The sequence below is a fragment of the Bemisia tabaci genome, chromosome 5 (assembly GCF_918797505.1).
Source record: "Bemisia tabaci chromosome 5, PGI_BMITA_v3".
Classification (NCBI taxonomy): Eukaryota; Metazoa; Arthropoda; class Insecta; order Hemiptera; family Aleyrodidae; genus Bemisia; species Bemisia tabaci.
In genome coordinates, this window is record NC_092797.1 from 40,918,480 (window position 1) to 40,943,678 (window position 25,199).

A 25,199-nucleotide genomic window follows, 5' to 3' on the forward strand; every position below is an offset into this window, starting at 1 on the left:
GTAAAAGTGTCAGAGAGAACTTTATTATCAAAACAGAGCGCTTAAAACGCCGGCACGAAGGTAATCTGGTATTTACCATGGATTAAAAACTAAGCACATGTAAGCTAATTCCATCGCGACAACCAAAATAATCTATATAAAATAACATAGAAATTCTCTTGTTAAAATCAGATGCTCTCTAGTTTAGATCTTCTCCGAACTAAATCATATCTCTAATTTACATTTCATCCAAGAATGAACGTTCCATGATAACACGCATTATATTGACAGGACAGGACAACAGGACATGGCATAATCTTCATAAAGGTAACAGGGATTTTTCCCGCGTCAAAAAAACCTGCTTTGTCACCTAGAGCTTACGCTTTGTCGGGCTAATATCTTGACGGACTATTTATTCCTCTTTTTAAGTGGTATTTCAAAGCAATGAGCTATAAACCAGCAATTGTTATATGTATGTTATTACCTTACCTTATTATAGCATGTTTAAATCCCTTTTGCCTCTTTTGAATATGCTCGGCCAAGCTCCTGCGAACAAACAAGTATGATGCGTTTTTAGAACCAATATATAAAGTTATTTTTTATGTATTCTCAATGAACCATAGCTAAAAAAACAACGCTTAATGACCTAATAGCAATACAAGCCGTGCGGTACCATGAAACTGAATGACGATTCTTGCTTAGCGTAAAATCGTATTGAATACGGCCTGAGGAAAAAGAACTCGGTATTTTCTAACGACCATACTGAGAAAAAACACTGAAATAATACGTAAAATTTGGCAAATATCTTGGGATAGGTTACAAATTTCATTGAAAACTTGTGCATGTTTTTCTTAATTTGGTGATCATTTCCTTCGTAATTTAATTTAGCAGACCAGAAAATTTTTGCTGGCAAGATTCATAGCTTTCCATAAAATTGGACGTTTTAACGAAAAAACTTTGGCATCGTCGGAATTTTCATGCACCGTTCTTCCTTAGCACAGCAGTATCACCATTATCCTATCATCAGACGCTGAGCTACTAAGAGTGCGCGACCGCGACCGACGCGACAGGTCAACGAAATCGCCTTCAATTTTTTCGTAGGCAACACGCACATCCATAGAGCACGAATAGTTGTATCCTAAGGTTTGCACTGCTACTAATGTCATCCATTCCGTTGAGCTAAGGAGAAACGCCGTATAAACATCAAGATTATACAAATTTTGTTGAAAACTTGAGCATATTTTCCTGAAAAATTATCAGAGAGTATAATTTCCAGTTTAATGCAGCGGATTTGATAATTTCATACGACGGGTTTTCATTGCATGACAGTATTACCGTACTTCTATAAACATTTGCCGAATTTACCGTTGCTCTTAACGTATCCAAATTTCTACATCAATGATGGGTCTGTTTCATACAAGACAAACAGACAAATTTGTATACTCTACGGTATTAACAGCTATAGAAATCGCTCTCGAAAATAAAGATTGATAACAGTTTTCGATATTTTTTGTGTACTTGGGTATGGTTTTCTTTCATCGCTTTGTGCATGAACCTAGTACCCGACGAGTGATTAAACGTGTCCATAGCTATAGAAGGCAAATTTTGCGTTGAGAGGGGAAATCCTGACTTTTTTGATGTGCTCATCGTAATTTTCGAGCAATTTTTACCTCTCTAAAGTAAATTCATTCATATGTGTCTCGTGTATGCAACATACCCACTACATTACTCCGTCTCTGCTTTCTTCACATGCAAATGGGCACTTTACTGTACTGCCGCGCTAAGGAGGAACGTCGTATGAGCATTTAGGCGTTGCCATATTTATTTCGATAAAAAACGAATTACCTGAGGAGACTCTGAATAATTTTTCTCCAATTTTTCAGACAATTTTTTCCGCAATTTAATTTAAAATAACTGAAAATTTCAAGGAAAAATACGCATAAATTTCCTTAAATATACTTGTCTTACTTGGGTAAATTTGGCAACTCTCGAATGTTCATTCGGCGTTCTTCCTCAGCACGGCAGTGTACCGTACATACTGATCATTTTAATTTTTTTAAAGTTACAAGAGCTCTGTAAATTCAATGAACAGAAAGAGCAACTTTGAAGGTTCGAGAGTTTTCAGTTGCCTGTTTTTTTTAAGATGATTGTTCGCGAACAAAGCAGAACAGTGAAGCCATACAAGTACCCGATTGATTAGAAATTACAAGCGAGAGCAAAGGGCAAGGAACAGTTTTAGCGGAAACGTTAAACAGGACGAACTGGATCCCGAGAACAAAGGATCATGACGAGATCGACCGTCCAAACTCCTTCCGTCGAAGTCAACATTAAGGCTTCCTTCCATTAGTTGAATTGAAATGCTCATCTCTTTCCCCCTCTTCAAGCATACTTCCAAGAGGAATGCACCATCTCTTGTGGCTCATTTGCTATGAATTCACCCTCTTGTTAAATCAGCCCACACATGAACCTCCAAAGTTCCGGCATCCTCCTCTGTCCTTTTTTGCACTAAAAAAAGCTCCGGTCCTGAAAGCTTTAACTACGGGCTATCATTACTACAAATGAGGGGCTTGTAGGACAAGGCGCATCAGTGCAGTTTTTGCAATATCGAGATATATTTGTTTGAAGTTTCGAAATTAGATGGATTCTTGTGGCGGAGAGAAAGTTCAAACTGACTTTTTGATGCTTCAAAATTATAATTTGAGAGCAGACCTGTCACAGAATATGCATTAAGACTACCTTTACCTAAAAACATTAACAACTCTACTTTTTTCAAAAACTGCACTGATGCGCCTTTTTCCTCCAAGCCCCTTAAATATTTACTATGAGCTTTTTGATCTCCTAAATTGACATTATTTGTAACAGTGCACTCTACCATTCCATTAGGCTGATTTTCATGATTTTTGCGGCTGTTGACCGGTGATAGTCCCTAAATAGGCCCGTTTTATTTAGATCCTGAAGATGGGACCCACATTTTTTTTATTACTTGATACGGTCGTGAATTTTCTCATTTAAACAGATTACATGTTCATTTCTTATCACGATTTCTTCTAAATATCCACCTGGGCGAATTTTAAAATTTGTGCAGCTATCGAAGGGAGATAGTCCTTAAAAGAGCCGGCTGTAACTAGATTTACTTTTAATAGGTGCTATGACTTGGGCCTGATTCCCAGCTCAAAAGACCTTTTTGAGTTTTTTCAAGCTCGATTACGCGTTTCTGCTAAAATATACATCAGAAACACATATTTCAGAGGCAAAAAATAGATGATGTAACGGCTTAATTTCAGCATTTTTGGCTATGAAATGCCTCTCCCCGTAGACGGTCACAAAGACTCCAATCCCGCCAATATTTGTCTCCCGGAAGAAAAGTGCTCTACAACTTGGTTTCTGCAATATTGCAGAATGTTCTTATCGTTGCATATTGATCTCCTGGCGTTTCTTTCGGAATGAGTTTAGTTATTACGATATATACGCGTTCCTGCTGAAATATACATCAGAAATACCTATTTATAGATTATGTAACAGCTTTATTGTAGCGTTTTTGGCTATAAAATGCCTCTCCCCGTAGACGGTCACAAAGACTCCAATCCCGCCAATATTTGTCTCCCGGAGGAAAAGTGCTCTACAACTTGGTTTCTGCAATATTGCAGAATGTTCTTGTCGTTGCATATTGATCTCCCGGCGTTTCTTTCGGAATGAGTTTAGTTATTACGATATATACGCGTTCCTGCTGAAATATACATCAGAAATACCTATTTATAGATTATGTAACAGCTTTATTGTAGCGTTTTTGGCTATAAAATGCCTCTCCCCGTAGACGGTCACAAAGACTCCAGTCCCGCCAATATTTGTCTCCCGGAGGAAAAGTGCTCTACAACTTGGTTTCTGCAATATTGCAGAATGTTCTTATCGTTGCATATTGATCTCCCGGCGTTTCTTTCGGAATGAGTTTAGTTATTACGATATATACGCGTTCCTCCTGAAATATACATCAGAAATACCTATTTATAGATTATGTAACAGCTTTATTGTAGCGTTTTTGGCTATAAAATGCCTCTCCCCGTAGACGGTCACAAAGACTCCAGTCCCGCCAATATTTGTCTCCCGGAGGAAAAGTGCTCTACAACTTGGTTTCTGCAATATTGCAGAATGTTCTTATCGTTGCATATTGATCTCCCGGCGTTTCTTTCGGAATGAGTTTAGTTATTACGATATATACGCGTTCCTGCTGAAATATACATCAGAAATACCTATTTATAGATTATGTAACAGCTTTATTGTAGCGTTTTTGGCTATAAAATGCCTCTCCCCGTAGACGGTCACAAAGACTCCAATCCCGCCAATATTTGTCTCCCGGAAGAAAAGTGCTCTACAACTTGGTTTCTGCAATATTGCAGAATGTTCTTATCGTTGCATATTGATCTCCCGGCGTTTCTTTCGGAATGAGTTTAGTTATTAGTTCCGCTTTAAGTCAGTCAGCTAGAAAGTATTAAACGAGCTCCTCACGCCCGCGAGTCTGGCAGTGGCGTGGCGTGAATGATCGATTATCGATATTTCCCATTTGAAGCTATGGTAAAGAATCGATTATCAAGGTGTTCGCTGCTAATACCCTATCTATCGATTCTTTTTCATAGGTTCAAATGGTAGATGAATCGATATATCGCAAAGCACGCCACGCCACTGGAGTCTAGAACATTATTCTGCATTAAGGGCGTTTTGAAGAGGTTCCTCGAAACACCTTGAACTTCTCCTCCACCCGGAAGCTAATCCCCCGCGTTTTCTTGGTTAATATACCGAAAAATTAACTTCCTGAATAGTGCGCGCAGTGTGACCTCCATATGAGGTGTATTAAATAATATCGATAATGGTGACTGTTGCAGGAGTGTGTATTTTCTCACATGAATAGCACCCGTTGCCGGCATGCGACCCAACTCCCTGACGGTCATAATGGGTCACTGGAGAAAGTGTAAATAAATGCACCACGTGGATAATGGATAGTGTTAAACAAGGCGTATCTTCACTTAGCCAAAACATTGGTTCCTTCTACAAAATATGGTCTGAAGGGTCTGCTGCTCGCAAGAGATACAGCCGAATGAATAGTTTTTCTTTGGATAAAATCACCATGAGCACAATAAATGGACTACATTTTGCAATTTGGAACTATGAATTCTGGCCCGGTTTAAAAACAATACGTATGTACCATTAGTTTCCCTATGCACGTTAGTGTTTTTGAAATCCAACATTTAGTGTGCAATTTATGTAGTTTGTACTACGCTTTTTTAAATTTCCTGCGAGCGCGGGCAGTTTTTTTGGTCGCCAGCGACCAGCTCACCCGAATAAGGTTGTACAAAAAGCTGACTTAAATAAACAAACAATCTCACAAACCTTTTACCTGCGTATACTTTAAATCGTTTTTAGGCATTTGAATCCTCCTGAAATCTTTCTTTTGTAAAAACAAAAGCTTTCAATTAACTGAGAGCGTACTTGAGGAAAGTTTTGAAGGATTACCCAAATTGTTTGTTTACTTAGATTAAATTTTCTTGCGTCTCTTTCTGAGTAAAACTGATAGCTGGCCATCATAAAAAAATTGCTCGCGGACGCGGAAAGTTTTAAAAAGCGTGTTACAAGCTAGAAAATTTGCGCGCTAAGGAGGGAATTTCAGACTTTTTTAATTCTCCTGCGATAATTAATCGGTACACCAGGATTGCGCAAAAGGTCTAAAAAAATGTGGATTGCGCGAAAAAGGCACGAGGATTGCGCGAATTGAAACCTTGACATCTACCACAGGAATGCGCGTATTTAAAATGAATATAATTTAAGGTACAAGTTTGGCAAAGCAGGAAACAGTTGGAAAATAAAGGATATTTATGTCAACGCTAGTTTAGGTTAGTTTGTTGACAAGTCATCAGAATCTTACCTTCTAATGATAAATGGAGTGAGAAGATTGAATAATGGTCGTGGGTTAAAAGAACTTTACTAATTTTTCTCGGAACAAATATTTAATCGGGAGAAATGAGGCAACGTTGGAATGCTCGTACGGCGCGGCGTCGAAACACAACATGGACCTTTCAATCTCTATTATTCGATGCCGCGATTATTCTAACGTGAGTTCAAGTAATCGCGCCAAACACAGTGCGGTCGGCGTGCAGGCGCTAATATACATTAGCGCCTGCAAGACTTCCGGAATACTTCAAGCAATGCGCTAAACAGTGCAGTCAACTTACGGCCAATATTAGCGCCTACCAGACTGCATGAATACTTCTCGCAATGCGCCAAACAAACTGCAGTCGTTCAGTTGGCGTGAAACGCATATTAGCACCTCCTGCAAGGCTATAAGAATACTGTATGTCTGCGTGTCATCATTCTTGACTTCCTGCTCCAGTTTTTACCATGATTAAAGGGAAATTATTTTTCCTCCTTGTTTCGATTCAGAAACTCGGATGATATTTATTTTTATTTTATTTTTTCTTTTTGTTACATTAAAAGAAAATTGAACGATCGGAAATATCACGTTTTTTTTCACAAAATTTTCGATACTTTCAGTCGAGATCATTTAGGTAAATGCCCGAAAATTTTTCAGAAAAACTATGTGTAGCTTTTTAAAAACATTTAATAAAATTAAAACATAAAAGAGGTGCATAACGTTGCAATCAGAGATAAATGTACGCTTTCTTCCGGTTGCACCCGTCGGGTTTGGAATCCATTCATCTCTTAAAATACTTGAACATAGTTGTTCTACGATTTTTACTTGTAGAGTTTCCAGTGGCCTCGTAGCGGCCACAGGCCCCTAATTCACTTTTCAAATGTCTATGAAAGCTCTCTGGGCAATTCGTGCTGCGAGGGCTCTCCATCGAAGAGAGACATGCCCGTAAAAGAAGAGGGAATGAACAGTTTTTCGCGGTGTTGTTATCTAACACAAACTACCAATGTTGTCAGATCAGGGCTTCCTCGTTGAATCTTGAATATTCGTGCTAACATGTGAATATTTTGTACCAAAAATTTTTTCGCAATCCTATGCCTCTCCAAAAAGGTAAAAAAGGAGGCATTTGCGCAATCCTTTCGCAGCCAAATTGACATAAACGGAGGGGTCTCCTTTGTCTTCTTCTTCTACGATCGATTAGGGCATAGTACTGTTCGTCAGGCCATCCAATCCCGAGCACATCAAATCATAAATATCATAAAAACAAATGAACGTATGTCTATCCAACGGAACTATTTGCATTATGACGTGAGCCCTGTTATGCATATATTTTAACGGGTCTTGGGGCTTATGTCTTAATGCACATAGTTCCGTTTGATAGAAATATGTCCAAATGATAGTTAAATATAAAGAACTCGTTAAATCAGTTAAAAGAAATAAGCAATGAAATATTCGGTCATTTTCAGAGGAGGAGAGCCAGCTTCGTACCCATCTCTTAAGAGGTCCATAAGTAAAGTTTCCTAAAAATCATGAAAACTGCGATTTCTAGGGAAAATTCGTCAGATATGATGAGAGGTCCAGACCACATGCTACTCCCCCATACCCCCATCGACGCCAGCGCAGCTATAAGAACTTCATGAGACCTGTGTTGGTTGAAATAGATCTCTCTCAATTGTGGTACTCCAGTTCGGCCGAGCCATTCCGGGTGAAATTGGACGGAACGAGCGGAATCTGAGGGCTAACTCAAAAGCCAGATTGAAATAAACGGTTCGCGGGCGGATTTTAGGGTCGTGTTTAGTGACCCATTTCACGCGGAGGACAGGGCCCCGGCGAGCCAATCCGGGGGCAGAGGGCGCGCGAATCGATAAGTAGGGAGGCAGGTAATTGACACTGAACTGTGATAAAGCAACCAGCGGAGTATTTGACGAGGTATGAACAAATGAGAGGGGCTTATTAGGTGTCCGCTCTGTTTCGGATCGGCCTATATTTGCGTCGCCGGGTGATTGATGATGGTGGATTGGGCGCGGTGGCGTTCGTAAAAAGCGGGAAGAAGCGAGGGATAGAGATGAACGTCGCGCCGGGCCGCGTCGGACGGGACGAAACCTCGTGCCTCGTCGCCGCCGTTCGCCAACGTCACGCGGACGTCACTGTCGCGACGCGCCGCCGCCGCCTCTGCCACCCGCCGTCCACCGTCTGCCGCCGCCACCGCGGGCCTCCCGCGTCAAAAAGACGAAATTCCCCGTTGGGATTCTCGTAGGTGTACCCCAGAAACATTCCTCCCTATCGATAATCCGGATATTTTAAACAACGCGGAATGGAACGATTGCGGCAGGAAACCAATTTTAGGCTGCCTCGCTGGTTGCCGATCCGTTGTTGTTGTTCATCCGTTTTGTTCACGAGCGAAACCTTATCCTTGATAGTGGTCAATCTCCACGCACCCCACACTGAAAAAAAATTCTCGGCGTTTTTACCAAGGTCCGTTGGTACCTTTACCATCTCACTTTTTTTACCAATCATTGGTAATTTCACCAAGACAGACTGGTAAGCTTACCTGATAACCGGTATTTTTACTGCTTTTTTCAGGTAATTCCCGGTAACTTTGCCATTTCATCTTGGTAATTCTACCACAGTCGATAAAAAATATTGGAGTTTTTTCCAAAGGTCCAGTAAAATTACCGAGAAAGTTCAATAATTCTACCGAGATTTGTCGGTAAAATTACCAATTCCATAAATGGCAATTTTACCAAGAAAAAACTGGGATCAAATAGAACCCTGAATTCTTGGTAATTTTATCATTTTCTTAGTAAATACACCGAGATTTTTTTTCAGTGCATCTCTCTATTTCACTGATACATAGGTCACAGGTTATGTTGATATTATAGTCAAAATGGAGCTCTTGCACACGAGAGGAATTTGCAATTTAATTACTTTTTCTTACGAGAATTTCGTGGGAACATGATGGTGCCACTGATTTTCTCTGAGAGAACTCGAAAGCTCAAAAAAGCTCGCGAAGTTCAGACCTTAATGGAGGGGATATACAGCGTTGTCCTGAGAGTCCACCATGATCCACCTCTATGAAGTCAAACTCTATGCAAATATAGGGGGCATATACATTAGTAGAGTTGCCGTATTTTCAGTTTTATAGATCCCAACAAAAGGGCAACCCTGTTGATGTATTTGATCCCTAACTTTGCATAGAGAGTTTGACTTGATACATACATAGACGTGGACTCTCAGGATAGCGTGGGATATACCCTCCATTACGGCCTGAACTTAGAGAGTTTTCTTAAGCTTTCGAGTTCGTTTCAGAGAACCAATGGCACCATCGTGTTTCTCGCGAAATTTTACGTGAGGCAAAGTACTTAAATTGCATATTCCTGACACATGCAAGAACTCCGTTTACAGTTAACCGCAAGTTGGCAGAGGTTGCCATTACTTGTATCCAGATACGATGAGTTCAAACTGCCCCCAGAAGCGGGGAATCTGAAAAAATGTGTTCCAAACTACACAAATTGCGCCTCAAGGAGTGGATTTCAGACTTTTATAAATGTTTCTTTCGTGATTTTCGTGCCGCATTTTACCCCTAAAAGTCTAATTAAACGGCTGTATCTCTTGCATGCGACAAACCCATTTATTGGGTATAACCAATAGAGCTTGCTCTACTTCGAACTTCCACCAATGCTTGATGCGACTATTTTAACTCAGAGGCAATGTGGTGTTGCCTGCACAAAATCTGAAGGCGTTTTGGTTTCGGTACACTTCTCTTCAGCTACGTCAGTGTCTCCTGATGAACATGTTGAACTTTTGAGTGATGCGACTATTTTAACTCAGGGGCAATGAAAATTGCCTACACGATCATTTGAAGACACTTTTCTTCAGCGAGACTTATCCTCGACAGTATTCTATACCTACATGCTTAATTTTCAAGAGTGAGCGATCACTCTGGATCGATGAAATTCGAGAGATTCAACGTTTTTAACTCGGAGACAAAGAGCACTCTAAAGTTCAAAACCAGTCGTTTTTGTTGCGCCGAACGAGGCGACACAATTTTCATGGTCTGTGAAAATTACAGGAGTCAAAAGCCCTTATTTTGCTTCACGTATTTCTCCTTCTAACCCAGTAATATCTGAGGAAAATACTTTAATCCTTTGATGTCCAAAAAGGCTGAAAATGACCCGAGCCTCTCTATATACACGTAGCCCGCAAGTTACACGAGCTTTAAATGTAGGTCTACAAACACAAAAATAATCAGATATCAAATTGGAAAAGCAAAAAAATTTAGTGTCCACACAGCCGAAGCTAGAGGAAAAAATTGTTTACCTTCAAAAACATAGAAATAACATGGAAAATACTTCTAAAATGAACAAAATTGAGGTATTGAATTACGAGTCAATTTGACCGACTTAGGACTTTGCGTATGAAATAGTCTTGGGTATCTAAGGATTATGCTGTAGAAGGATATGGACGAATATGACACACAAAAGTACAAATTCTCTTTCTGGAACGAGCGTAAAACTTGAATTTATTGCTTTGTAAACGGACATAAAGTTCTGAGCGCATGATAGAAATTATCGCCTGACTACCGGATCCTTTTATGTCACCCCGCGAAGGATTATCGGCGTGAAAATTGCCCGGAGAAATCGTGTGAAGGTGACCTCGCAAGCCACCATTACTTAGCTTAAATGAACTCGATGAAAAAAGAATCTTGTACAGAACAGAGGAGCAAGCTCTCTTGCCGACCCCTCCCCCTCCCCTTGCTCATGCTCAACGGTGTATTCACGGCTCATCTTAATATGGGAGTTGAAATTGGATCCGTTGCAAACTCGAGTTGGTAAAAGGGTTGTTTCTCTGAGAAAACTTCAAAGTCGCCGTAAAAAATTTACGATTGAGCTTCAACTCGAACATATCGAGTGATATTATAAATATTATTACAAATATTGATCGATATAAACTATATCTTGGCAATGACCAACTGATCATCTTTACCAAGGTTTTTCTAAGGTTTTTTTTTTTTTTCAAAATTAGTACGTATCAGAAGGGAAATAAGATAATAATTATTGTGACAGAATAACCGACGATCGCTAACTACCATATCGATGGCAAACGAACAATACCGTCTATCTGCAAACTGACGAGTTTGCCGAACGAGGAGAAAACTTTGCCATTTTTGTAATTTTAAGGTTAGATTTACAATTTATTCATACATTAAAACGTCATTGAGGCGCTCCCCTACAAAATTGGAAAAAAACTAAAATCACCAACTCGCGTATTTTATACTGTAGAATGTGGCAACTCAGCTAACTCATTTTTGCCGAAATTGTCAGTTAGGCGGTGTTTTCCGTTAGCCCTCGATTTGGAAGTCGATAATTTGATCGAACTTTCCTTTCCCTGGGTGAATCCTGAAGAACTTTAACATGCACATTTCAAAGCGAGGTTTGGGCACGGGAATCATGCAGGGCACCTCCGCGGAATACAAGCAACGATAATGATTACGCTTTTAAAAAGGGGGAAATAAAATGAAAAGTTAGAGTTATGAAGTGAGGAATTCTCCGGAGAGGACTCTATGTAAATACGTGGAAAGTTGTCATTACTCGGAAAAGCCAATTTTCCGGCGTAAGCAAGTTGCCGGAAGAGGAAATACGCGGGAAAAATTCAGGGTCACGGGGAGCTGGCTAAAGAGGGTGGCCACTCGGAGGGAGTTAATTACCGACAAGACCCCTCGCGTCCATTAGCTTCGTTTACTCTCTCGTCCTCCCGGATGAAGCCGTCTACTTAGTTGCGACTCTCAAGCCGCTTGCATTGAGATGAGTGTGTTTCTAGCTCCGACTATTCGGTCGTTTACCTCCATTCCTCTGCTAAAAAAAATCATGTGGCACTGGCAGGGGTCGATGATATTCTCGATTATGTGAGTGAAGATCGCGCGCGAAAATTGAGGAAAGTCCGCGAAATTTTTTTATTTCTCTTCTTGGCGACGTCCGGTATAGGAATGGTAGAATAAGCGTTAAGTAAGCCCTTCTTACTATCATTTTAAAATTTTCTTTCCACCAGTCGACCAAAAAACTTGATGACTTAAAAAAGCAAAGAAAAGAAAAAAAAGAGGGAAGTCAAGAAAATGAGAAACACTAAAACGGGCTTATTCGCATATCGCTAAAATTCACCCCATCTTTAGGGGTCCCAATCGCAAACGGGGCGTTGGGTAGGAAAACCCTTAAAATTAGTTTCTTAGAATGATGTAAAGACCTCGTATGCCAATTTTCAGCCAAATCGGAGGGAGTCGGGTTCCGAGCTTGGCACAGTTGACGTGGAATGACCCATTGACAATTTTTTGTTTAAAAAAAAGAAGAAGAGGAAGAAGAAGAAGAAGAAGAACAACACTTTGACCATCGCATATGAATATAACCAACAAAATTGAACGAAAGAGTCAGTTAATACTGAGAAACAAACGAATTAATAATACCTATATGATAGGAACTTGTGGTAGACTAGCTTTTGACTCAAACTGTATGTTTCTTTTATCGTTACCACCTACCAAATTAGTTTAAAAAAATATTGATAACAATCCATTAAAACAGAGCAGATTCGTCAAAAATAGCTTGGTTTTTTGTTGAGCACTTGCATCAACGCAAATTGGGGAAAAAATATCGAGCGTGCTAAGCGATTCGTTTTGAGTGGCGTCTCGGGCGAGGGAGAGAAAGATTAATTAAAAAATTGCACAGGTGCATCAGTTTGAAAGTATTAAGATGGATCGCTTGGAATTACACGACGTCTTACGTGCACCGCTCAGTGAACAAATGTAGGAAACGTGAGATAATAACCAGAATTTTCTCTCGAGAATGCTTCTAGATTTTAAGTCCTTTGTATCCTGATGCCTTGCTCGAATAAGCTAATTTAACGGGCATATGATCTGCACCTGCTTGCTCCTAATATTTTTTCCAAATTGGTGGCATCTTTCAATCTAAAGTTTCATGTAGAACATGGAGATCAATGATGATGTTATATTGTGCAAAAGAGGTACTGATCAACACCTACATTTCCACACAACCCTCGGACACTGTAAGGATACTTTTGGAGTTTGGCAATCGTGCGAGAATGCTATAAGACTTCCTCGGTTTAAATATCGGCGGTGAAACTACCAGACCATACGTATCTCGTTTGCGGTGTTTAAAAATATCCGCTCCCGTTTTATTTTTTGGATGGAGAACAAATCAATTTTACTCGTTGGAGTTTTCAGTGAGTTTTCTTTGCACAGAGAAGGAAAATCCTAGAAGTTTTCAAAAATTCACGTTGAAGGGTTTCCCATGTAAAACTTGAGCATGACAGAAAGTCTATGCGACCTCGCAAACCGAGATACGTGGTCTGATAGTTTCACCGTCTATATGTCTGTGAATCACTATTCAAGGTCCGGAATTAGGAATCATCGAGTGAGAAAGCGGCGTTCCTTCTCTACGAAAGCCAACCTCATCGCCCATAAAAACCTTCAATTTTTCGTGATACTTCACGCTTTGCCACGCCGTAGAATTTGCTTATTTGTTGTCGCAAAAAATAAGCTAGGAGCGGAAATTTTGAAACATCGTAGTGGAGATACGTGGTTTTACACTTTGACCATCTCTATATTGATGCTAATTTCTTATTTATTAATTAATTTTGGAGATGTTAAATGTTTTTGGTGCCAATGCCTGATGATCTCTTAGGGGGCAATGGCGATTGGGCGTCGCAGAGCGCTATACTCGCGACTTTATGTATGTATGTAAATGTTTTTAACGTCCCTTGGGCTGATTGTTGAAATCTGTAGACGAAGCTATGGACGAAGATGATCACAGGATCATGGAGAGGTCCTACTGTTGGTAGCGGGTGATTGCAATGGACAAAGGAGGTAGGTAATAGACCAACTGACGGCAACCTACGAGAGATCCCCATGGTTAGTCCATCATTTTTTCCCTTAGTCTATAGAGACCAACCATTACAACCAATTGGATCGCCCCACACTCCCTATGTCCTCTTTGTCTATCAATTTCAACATTCAGCCCGCAGCTTAGTTTTTTCTTCTTTTTTTAACCGCGGCTAACGCAGCATCATTTAAACCGGGATTTCATTGACTGGAAGAGTGGACCAAAATAGCTGAGAGCCGCCGAGGGCATACGTCATACAAACGTTAGGTACTCGCCGCTGACGTCACAGACTGGAGTCGCCGATTTCATTGTGTAAGTGGGCAGGATGGAGACGGGTCTGGAGCCAGGACGGGGCGGGAATCCCTTGGAATGAACCGTAAATACCTTAATTCGCGTCGTCAATAAGAGGCACGGACACAAAACTGGACCGGGACCCGCACGTGATTGAAACGGTGTTGATTTTTCCCCGTGTTTACATATCATTTTGCTTTTATTGTTCAGCCCGCTATTTCGGTCCCTTCCGCGGGATCCCTCGTTTGCTCGGGCGGTCGGGCCCGACTTCGCGCCGTCTCACAGTGGAACGAGCTCATAGAAGAGGTCGGACTTGAATGGACCACTAGGCCTTGTCTCCATGAGCCGTTTCACGAGATTTGTCCCAGGGAAAAATCCCACTTACGAAGTTGGGAAAAATATTGAGTTAATCAATATTTTTCCCAATACCAAGTATGGTACTTGTACCCCTAGGACCCACTGAGAGAAGAAGAAGAAGTGAAAACGAATTGTGCGATATTTTATTCATTACTACATTGTTAATGTTTGTTTAGTTAAAATAATGTGTCTAATTGTCAATTGAGTGCAATTAGTATTTTAATCCCGGTTAAATACTCGACTTTAACTAATTTATCTTCCCGCGCAAACTAGTCGCAGGACTGTATGAGCCCCGTCCCGTGGAGACGGTAACTGGGAAAAATCCCAGAAGTTTCATTCCTGCGATTCGAACTTGGGACAAATCCCATGAAAACGTCCCGTGGAGACAAGGCCCTAGTCAAGGTACGAATTTCAGCATTCTGACACATGTTTCTAAACCAAAATTTCGCGTAAAACACGATACGCACAGCGAAAATTACCGAAATCAACTCCTTACGAAGATATTTAATGATTCTTGATGCGTGAATTCAAACGACCCGCTCATAAAAACTCAATGCTCTACGTGATTCACATCGAGCGTTAAACGCTATCATGACAGTTTCTGCGATATAAAAATCTGGCAACCTCAATCTTGACACTTTGGCTCAGCTATAGCAAATTGCATATAGTTTGAACAACACATGGTGGGAAATGAACATTGCTCGATCGAGAAGCTTGCTGAAACCATTGTAGTGCGCGATTTGACTCACGTAGAGCTTTGAGTTCCTTGTGAGCGGGCAGTTCAAATTCCTCGTAACCAATGTGTAATATCTTTGTTAAGAGTTGATTTTAGTAATATCCGTTGTGTGAATCGTATTTTACGTGAAATTCTGGTTAAGAAACATGTATCAGTTTGCTTAAATTCGCACCTTGTCTAGTGGTCCATTTTACGGCTAAAGTTTCAAATTTTGATGTTTACTCCATCACAAATTCAATGTCAAGGGGTGTTTGTGAAAGGAAATTCTACGAAAAACCCACTAGGACCACTTTTCAACTTTTTTGTTTTATATTTTTGAAAATATAAGCCTTTAAAGTTTTCAGATTGTGTCCGACTTCTCCTATTGACTCGGCTCAGTGTGCGTCTCTTGAAAACGAAGATACGAGCAGCGGAGAACGTGAAAGGTTTCCAGGTCCAGTTGGACGAATTAAACAGAAAAGAACCGAGTTTCATTTTGGAGAAAAACGTACTCAAAATAGTTTCGAGCTTAGGGCGGCTCCATGGTCCTCAGGAGAACGATTCGACACTCAATGGATCAACTGGACTGCAATTTTTAGCTGACGCTAGAAAAAGCGTATGTGCCGTTAGTTTCCATATACAGATAAGTGTCCTTACAAAGAGTCAGAAATTGTAGTTCATAATTATTGCAAAAGGAAGTCCAATTGATTTTTGTAGTGATTCGGTCAATAATCATTTGGACTTTTTCTGCAATTAGGAACTGCAATTTCTGACTCAGTTTTGAGAGAAAGTACGTATACCATTAGTTTCCCGACGCACAAAAGTGTTTTACAAATGAGCGAGACATTGTAGTTTATAATTGCAAAATGTAGTCCATTACTCATTCTTTTGGACAGAATCCACCAGAATTATCATAAAAACATTAGACTTTGCCTACTTTCCTCACCTTTTACTTTTTGAATCGTTAACTAGGAAATATTTTGACCCAAAACTTTAGGAGAATTTTTTTTAAAACCTACGGAATATGTATGGAATGTTTCACGTAATTACGCCGTTTAATTTTTTGCAAAAAAAAATAAATAAAACATAGAATTATATTGACATCTTAAAATTCAGTTAGGCTAATGCACTATAATTTTGCGACTAAGAACTATAATTTCTAACTCAGTTTAGAACAACGCATGTACCATTCATTCCCCCTCGTACTTAAGTATTTTTACTTAGCCCGAAATTGTAGTTCCGACTTGCAAAATGATGTCAAATTCTGATAAAATCCGTCTGTTTCATGGTTTAAAAGTCTTGGTAATGTTCTCATTCTTTGCTGCATTGATCAATACAAGTGCACAACATAATATAAAATATTTATAATGATGATTGTATTATTTTTCAAATAATTCGTCTATTATACTCAAAGGCATTAAGACTAAATTGGTGAAGCTTTCATTCCCGATACCCCGAAGTTACCCCTAATGAGTCATTTCGACTCTATAAGAGTAGCACTAGTATTATTTCAACTTAAATCATTATTTCCATAGAATCTTGTCGTTAAACGGTTATTCTCACTTTCCGCTAATCGTTGAATTTCAACAACCAAATACAAGGCGCGACTTTTTAAAAAATTACCGAAAATACCTTTTTGAACCTACAGAACGGAGCGTTGAGAGCGGTGAAAGAGGGGTAGGAAAAAAAGGAGTGATTAAATTATTCGGAGTAAGGGCGGTGAACAGTAGACACTTCGGGAGACTTGCCAGGTTAGAATCTCCCGCGCAACATTTAATCAAGGAAGTCTTGCAATTTGCATGTTTAAAGCCATTCATTTACTTTAATATTATTTTTGAAAGGGTGTTGGGGTACCCGGAGGTCTCATTCTCTGGAATTTCGTCCTAGGAAGCAGTAAATAATTTACTCAGAGCGTGGACCCACGGAATTTTTCAGCAGAGGTGTCACAGGGGACCAATCACGGAGTACATAAATGCTCCGATTGTACACTCAGAGTTGAAACTGAGTCTCTTAATTTCTTTCATCAAGCCCAGGATTCACGTCTCCCAAAAGAATTACACTTTGTCATTAATCACATTTTATCTTGAACAAAAAAGGATCCTCCTCCAAGCATAGAGACGCTTAAATAAAATAAAAGCTTGTATTTTTTCTGATAAAGTACCCCTCTAACTTACACAATATCTGGATTTTTTTTGGGATTTAAAAATGTTTACCAGCTAAAAGTGGAAAAGGTGATATTTGAACGATCTCATAGTGGCGATGTTGTCAACTGATGCAAATTCATTTTAAGACTGCGAGTAAATATCAACGAAAAATTGTTATTCCACGAGATTAAACAAATTCTGAGAAAATTCCGATGATGGTTATTGATATCGACCTTTCAAACTACATTCAATAACCTTCACCTGCGAAAGAATGAGCTTCCTTCAGTCGAAAAGATGAGAAAAAGGGCACACAAATTTGTTCATCATTATTCTTTTGGAGTCTTCTGAAAATTAAGACTGTAATACAATTTGAAACTTCATAAATATTTTTCAGAGCACCTGGAAGGGATAAAACTTCTGGAGCTGATTATCAGTGAAAACCTTACGGACCCTTTCCTGCCGTCGAACATGCACCAAATTTGTTCGCATACCTTGAGAATGTAATAGAGCAAGAACGCAGAAGATTGCGCATACGACTGCCTTGCCTAACATGAAAGACAAAAGACCTACCCTTGTAGTCAAGGGTGCAATTCGTCGATTCTTATCATACATACATACATACAAGTCGCTTTACAGCACTCCCTCGCGCTCTACGACTCCTAACCTCCACTGCTCTCTTTCAAACCACAAATCTTGGGGGATTGAGCACCTTAACATTTCTGCTTCAATCCCGTCCCTCCAACCTTTCACTGGGCGCCCTCTGCGCCTTCTCCCAGGAGGAACCCAGTCAAGGACCTTCTTCGGCAACCTGTCTCCTGCCATTCTCTGGACATGACCATACCAGATGAGTTGTTTTGTCATAATGTCATGCACGATGGTCTGCTTGGCATCCATGATATCCCGTACCGTCTCATTCCTGACGCGATCCTTTCTGGAAATACCAGCGGATCTACGCCAGAAGTCCATCTCTGTTGCCTCTAAAACCTCCCGGGTCCGCTGTTTCATCGGCCATACTTCACACCCGTAGGTTACTATGCTCTTGACAATCGCGTTGTAAATCCTCCTTTTGTTCTCTTTGGAGATCCTTTGGTCCCAAAGGACTCCATTTAACATAGCGATTGCCCTCCTACCCAGCATATTCCTCTTCTTGATGGCCTGTTCCAATCTTCCATCCTGGGTTAAAAACACTCCTAAATATTTGTAAATATCGCAGCTTCCAATTTGCCGCCCATCCTCTAATTCTATACTTTGCTGATTCCCGCCAACGGTCAACTTCTCGGTTTTGCTGACATTCACCTCGAGGCCCCATTTCCAATACTCAGCCACCAACTTTCGAGTCATGTACTCAGCATCATCTTGATCTTGGGCGATAAGTACTTGGTCATCAGCAAAGCATAACGTGTAAAGAGTTTCTTCATTATTTAGAGGGACACCCATTATCCCGATTCTTATCAACTTGGAGATTAAAAAGAGACTTGTGGGTGATCATTGAAAACGTTACGAAAAACGACGTCCTCATTTAATACAATTTTCCGCCCAAGCAGAATTATGTCCATTTTCTCAAAACTTCATTTTTCGACGTATTACTCCCTTCAGTAATATTATAGCTTATGTTAGTCGAAGAAGGAATTTTTTTTAAATTTATTTTTTTTTTTTCATGTAATTTTTATCAGCTTTGATCGAATACTCAGATTGTGAAGTGTCAATAAAAAACTCTCTCCGGTGTCCTAAAGAATAAAAGATTATGTTAAATAAATGTTTCGCTTATTTTTGTACCAATAAGGGGCATAAAGACGAAGTGAAATCCGGCAGTTTTGTTTCCTGAACATAACAGATTACCATTTTGAACAGATTTTTCTCGAAACTCTTTCCAAAACCTTTATTTTTGAACTTGCTACTCTCGCTAGTAACACTGCTGGAAAGTCCGACTCTGAACACAAACATCGCTTTGAACGAATATGACGGCGTGGGAGGTGGCGGCGGCGCACAGAGGAGTGAGCTTTCGGTGAAAGTCGGACAAGAGATTCTTTACTAAAATTGCAAATTTCGATGTTTAATTCGTCACATCATAAATTTCAAGGAGTGTCTTTTCAAGGTAATTTTAGGAGAAAATCAATGAAATCAATTTTAAAGAGGATATATTGTATTAATCTTGAAATAAGCCTTTAAAGTTTTTCCTTTCCATTTTCTCATTCCACTGTGCGGCGTGTGGACTGTCGAGCGTGTGTGCACTTCAAACACTTGAGAAAACTGCGGGAGCCCGCCTTACGTTCCTCCTATCGACGTGTTAATTTAATCAATGAGAAAGAAGTGTGGTTCCTCTCGATCGAACCAAGAGCCGCAGGCCGTTTTCCTCACTGCTAATCGCCTTGGTTATAAAAACGGAGAGCACTCAACCCACACGAATCGATTATAATTCATTATTTTCAGCTTGACCATTCATTATCAGCTTCCACGAGACTCCGCACTATGTCCATGGTGATACTGCAAAAACGCGTATCCCATTTGCAGCGTTTCGAAATGTCCAATCCTACTTTATCATATCAAAGGAGAACTTACACACATTATCGCTTGAAATTTTCACGGAATATCCTTCACGCGGAGAAGAAAAAACAGGGAAGTTTTTTAGAATGACGTTTAGTATTATTCTACATCGAAAATAAATTCGACTTCATTTCGCAATTGGAAACTACAATTCGTCATTCCCCTCACGAAAGAACGTAACCACATTTCAATGTTACCGAATTTCCTTGCGCATAATGCGTTTTTACCAAGAGAATTTTACCCTGGTAAAAATTGGCGATAAGAGCTGTGTTTCAAAATATCATAGTAATTCTTATAGCCGGCTAAAGTAGGCAACAGGAAATCATATAGCTGGCTGTCGAATGCGGGGAAAATCATACGGCCGGGCTATACGAAGCGATAAAAAATTATGCAGCCGGGCTATAGTTCCAATCGCCGGGCTTTACACTTTATCGCCTGGCTGTTGCTTTTTCGCCATCGATTATAATAGGCTACTAGCTGCTTCAGCTCGCTACGCTCGCTTGCGCCGCTAGCCGGTGGCTTCGCCCCCCCGAACCCCCAGTCACTCGCTCTGCGAGTGAATGTTGGCTCGCTTCGCGAGCCAAATTTTGCTACTACGAGTAATTAGAGGACTTCCTGGAGGAAAAATGATAAATTCAAAAACAAAGAATAAGAAACTGATAATGATAACCACCTACTTCTAGAAAAAGAAACATCTTTGAAAAATAAAAAACACTCCTTGAAAAGAAAATCAAAACACATTGTGAAAATTTAACGGTGCGAAAGGGTGAACATTAATTACCGATTCTCTTGGAAGAACACATGAGCTGCTGTAAAAAAGTTAATTATTAATAAAACCTGTGCTGCCGTAAAAAAGAAAATTATCTTCTGAAAAATACACATCAAAATTAAGTAATTTTCAAGTAAAAAAAAAACTATAATGATAAAATCAAGAAAGCAAAACTCTAGACGCACTACTGAGAAACCTGGACAAACCGAGAACTGATTATGAGCAATGCGACGGAGAAAATGCGTAGTAGGTGTTCCGAGTCAGACGGCATAAGAAAGGGAGTGATACTGACAAAGGACCCATGCCAGAGCAGAAGGGTGACACGTACTAACGGCAGGTAGGGATGGGTTTACGTGGAGAGGGAAACGGAAAATCAGAGGGTGGGAGGTCCCCCAACCATATGACTCGTCCAGCGGCAAAGACGAAAATATTTCGTTATAAAATCGAGGTAAATTTTGCAACGTCGGTCGCGCAAATTGAAAAACTAAGGAATGTTGGCACGTCTACAGCCTAAGAGCTTTCATTTAAAACAAATCCGAGCAAAATCGGTCCAGTAGTTTCCGAGATCGAATTAGGACAAACAGTATGAGGCCAAAAAAGGCCTTAGGATATTAAATATATAGATAAGAAATTGTGTACAAATGCGTGTGCTTTGGAAATCATCAAGTTTGATACGGAACCACCTGAATATTTACAAAACATACATTATATTCCACTGTCGCAGTGAAGGACCAATTTTTCGAAGAATTGAACGAGGAAATTGGTAAGATTGGATCCAGGAGGGAAATCATTGTGTTGGGAGATCTCAATGGTAGAATAGGACGTCAAATTAAAAGTAAGATCGTCGGCCCTTTCGGAGAGGCGGCACTAAATGATAACGGAGCCCGTATCATTGACGTATGTGAGCAAAGGGACATGAAGGTGCTCAATGGGTTCTACCAACACAAGGATATCCATAAATTTACTTGGGTTCAGTCTACTCGCGGATTGAAATCAATCATTGATTATGTGGTTGTCAGACAAGACACGGGAATGAAGATTCAGCAAGTTAGAGTGTGGAGAGGTCTTTCCTGCGGCAGTGATCATTATTTCCTCGGGGCGAAAATAGCTTTCCCAGTGAAAGGGAGCCAGGAGACCAGGCAAGCACAGGAAGAAGTTCACCAACAAAAAGATCGTGTCAAGCTTGTAAACTATAACATTGACAGCTTGCAGCATCCAAGTGTAAGGGCTTTATATGGAAAGCGCTTGGATGAGAAGTTGGGCGAATCAAGGGACGGTGATACCGAACAGCAGTATCAGTTCCTGAAGGATTGCATTCACTCGGCAGCAATGGAAGCTCTTGGTGTCGCTGATGATAGGAAAGTTAGCGAAAAACCTTACTGGTGGGACGAAGAAATTGAGAAGGAGATTCAGGAGAAACGGAAAAAATATCATCAGTTCCTTTCCTCTAAAAAAACAGAAGACAAAGAGGCGTATAAAAAAGCTCAGACGCAGGTACGAAGGCTCATAACCAAGAAAAAGAACGAATCTTGGGAGAGGAGCTGTAACAAAATAGACACGTACATAGGAGGAAGGAAAAGCACTGAGAGCTGGAAGTTGCTGAAAGGGCTGCGAAGGGACATGAAGCGTGACTTAATATCTCCGATATCCATTGATAAACTGGAGGGGTATTTTAAAATTTACTGACAGAAAGGCGACCTGAATTTCAAGATGGAGGCGTAAGCTTGGAGTATACTAACGATAATCATAACTTGGAGATCCATATGGAGGACGTGGTAAAGGCCGTACGAGAGCTGAAGAACGATAAAGCTCCAGGTCCGGGAAATATCCCTGCTGAGTTGATCAAGTGTGGAACCTGCAAGCTGTATCAACGGTTGAGATACCTGATGCAAGATTGCTTGGACGGTGGAAAGGTACCGACAGAATGGAAAGAGTCTTGGGTGTCACCTATATACAAGAAGAAGGGTAGAAAAGATGAGTGTGATAACTATAGAGGACTGTCGGTTGCAGGTACCCTGAGCAAAGTGTATGGCAAAATCTTGAAAGCAAAAATTGAAGAGGAGTGGAAAGAACATGAAGCGGAAGAGCAAGCAGGTTTCAGAGCCGGTCGGTCAACGATTGATCACTTATTTACCATCATCCACGTCATAGAGAAAAAGAAGGGAGTTGGCCAGGAATTACATCTAGTGTTTGTGGATCTCCAGAAAGCTTACGATAGTGTGCCATTGATGAAACTTTGGGAAGCCTTGAACAAAAGGGGTTTTAGTGGGGGACTAATTAGTGCTATTAAGGAATTTTATGGTGGGGCTTTCTCTAGGGTTAAATCGCATGGGGAGTTATCGTTGGGGTTTTTAATTACTAAAGGACTGAAACAAGGGTGTTGTTTGTCGCCAACCTTATTTAAAGTGTACCTGGAAGAAGTTTTAAAGGAATGGAAAAGATGCTGTTCGGGAATGGGCGTCCCGCTACGTGAAGATGGCACCCTTTATACTCTGTGCTTTGCTGATGATCAGGTGGTAATAGCTCAGGACGAAGAAGATGCGAATTACATGACGCGGAAGCTAGTGGAAGTATACCGAAAGTGGGGAATGGAAGTAAATGTGGTTAAGACGGAGAAGTTGGTTATCGGTGGTGATCAGCAAAGCATTGAACTGGAGGATGGCCGGAAGATCCTGGACTGTGAAGAGTATAAATATCTCGGAGTTTGGTTAACTAAGGACGGAAATTTGGATCGGGCCATTAAAGATCGGAATGTGCAAGGCAGGAAAGCTATCGCGATGCTAAATGGGGTTCTCTGGGACCAGAGTATCTCCAAGGAGACCAAAAGGAAAATTTACAACGTCATCGTGAAGAGTATCGTAACTTACGGGAGTGAGGTCTGGCAACTTAAGAAAAGAACTGAAGACATGCTTAGGGCAACCGAGATGGACTTTTGGCGAAGGTCTGCTGGGATATCGAGAAGAGAGCGTATCCGCAATGAAAGGGTACGCGAGATAATGGGTGTGGAAAAGGACATCGTGCACGATATCAGGTCCAAGCAGTTGGTCTGGTATGGACATGTGCGAAGGATGGCAGATGATCGGGTGCCCAAGCAGGTCTTCGATTGGGTTCCTCCCGGAAGGCGACGGCGTGGACGTCCTGTGAAAGGTTGGCGACAAGGGGTGGAGGAGGAGATCAGAAGGTGCCAATTGCCTGATGATCTCTGGGAGGATAGGGGGCAATGGCGATTGGGCGTCGCAGAGCGCGAGGCGGCGCTATAATCGCGACTTTATGTATGTATGTACATTATATTTTCCTTTAACACGTGTTTTTTTTTCATCAATTAAAATGAGAACAATCCATACAGGATGTGCAAACATTTCAAAATCATGAGTTGAATAACGCTGACTCCGCCAGATTAAATATTAGAGCCTAACACACAGCGGAGCGGCGACGCACTGGCGCCTACAAACCTAACAGGGATACTTCACGCATTGCGCGGCGACGCACTGGCGCCTACAAACCTAACAGGGATACTTCACGCATTGCGCAACGCGTGGAGTATCCCTGTTAGGTTTGTAGGCGCCAAAACGCGTTTCGCGCTAGCTGCCCGCCTGCCATGCTGCTTGAAGCAGCTATTTCACACCAGAGGTATGGCAAAGTATCTTACGAAACTGAAGGCGCTCTAACATATTAGGAATGGCAGGCATCCATCAAAAGTACGGAGCTTTCCTCGCAAAATAAATCAAGATACTACGGCCCTAAAAGAGAGCAGTATTCCAAAAACTCACTAAGTCCTAGCATCCGTAATTAGTAACGTTTAGCATACACTTTATCGCCTGGCTGTTGCTTAATCGCCATCGGCTATAAAAGGCTATAAGAAAGTGTGTAGCCGGCTATAGAAGCTATTGGAAATCTTTCAGGCTGTAGGTCTATGGTATTTTGCAACACAGATTCTACTGCCAATATTTACCAGGGTGGGCATTTCTAACTGAAAATTTCATTGATTTTTCTTCTGATTTTATGAAAAAGTTGACACCTTGGCATGAAGTTACGTTCCTTTGTCCGGGTGAAGACAAATTTTTGGCTCAGTTCTGACAGAGCGTGGGTGCCATTAGTTCTCCTATAACTCCTATGCACATGCGTGTTTCCACGAATGATCCAGAGATTGTAGTTCCTAATGGGCCTGTTGCAAACTTTTGCTAGAGCAAAACTAAGAGTTGTTTCCTACAGATAATGCCTCAAAAATCACGATGAGCGCATCGGCAAAGTCTGAAATGCACTCATAACTTCACAATTTGCGTAAGAAATTTGCGGTTTTTTGAGCTTCCCGCTTCGAAAACGATACTACGGTACAGGTGAACATTTTGTTAGAGGAGTCGTTCCATTGGCGACAATACTCATCATGGCCGACGCCAGTCCGCCAAAACACGTGTGATGGGACGAGATAACACTTGAACAGGATTAAACCATATAACAATCGGCGTGTTTACGTTCATATTTTCCTCGCCCGCCTTAATTGACCTTGAACTCTCCTCGAATTACGCGAGGAACTGCGCAAGCGTCGGCCATGATGAATATTGCCGACGATGGAGCGACTCCTCTAACAAAATGT

At 40.8% G+C, this 25,199-nt stretch overlaps 1 protein-coding gene across 2 annotated transcripts in view; it reads right to left on the minus strand.

Moving 5' to 3' along the window:
• Positions 1–25,199, minus strand: part of LOC109040683 (uncharacterized) — a 272,839-nt gene that overhangs the window by 160,892 nt on the left and 86,748 nt on the right. For both annotated transcript variants that reach the window (XM_072300729.1, XM_019056686.2), the window contains one exon: positions 469–525. The gene's annotated coding sequence lies outside the window, so the exon portion shown is untranslated. The remainder of the gene's footprint in view (positions 1–468; positions 526–25,199) is intronic.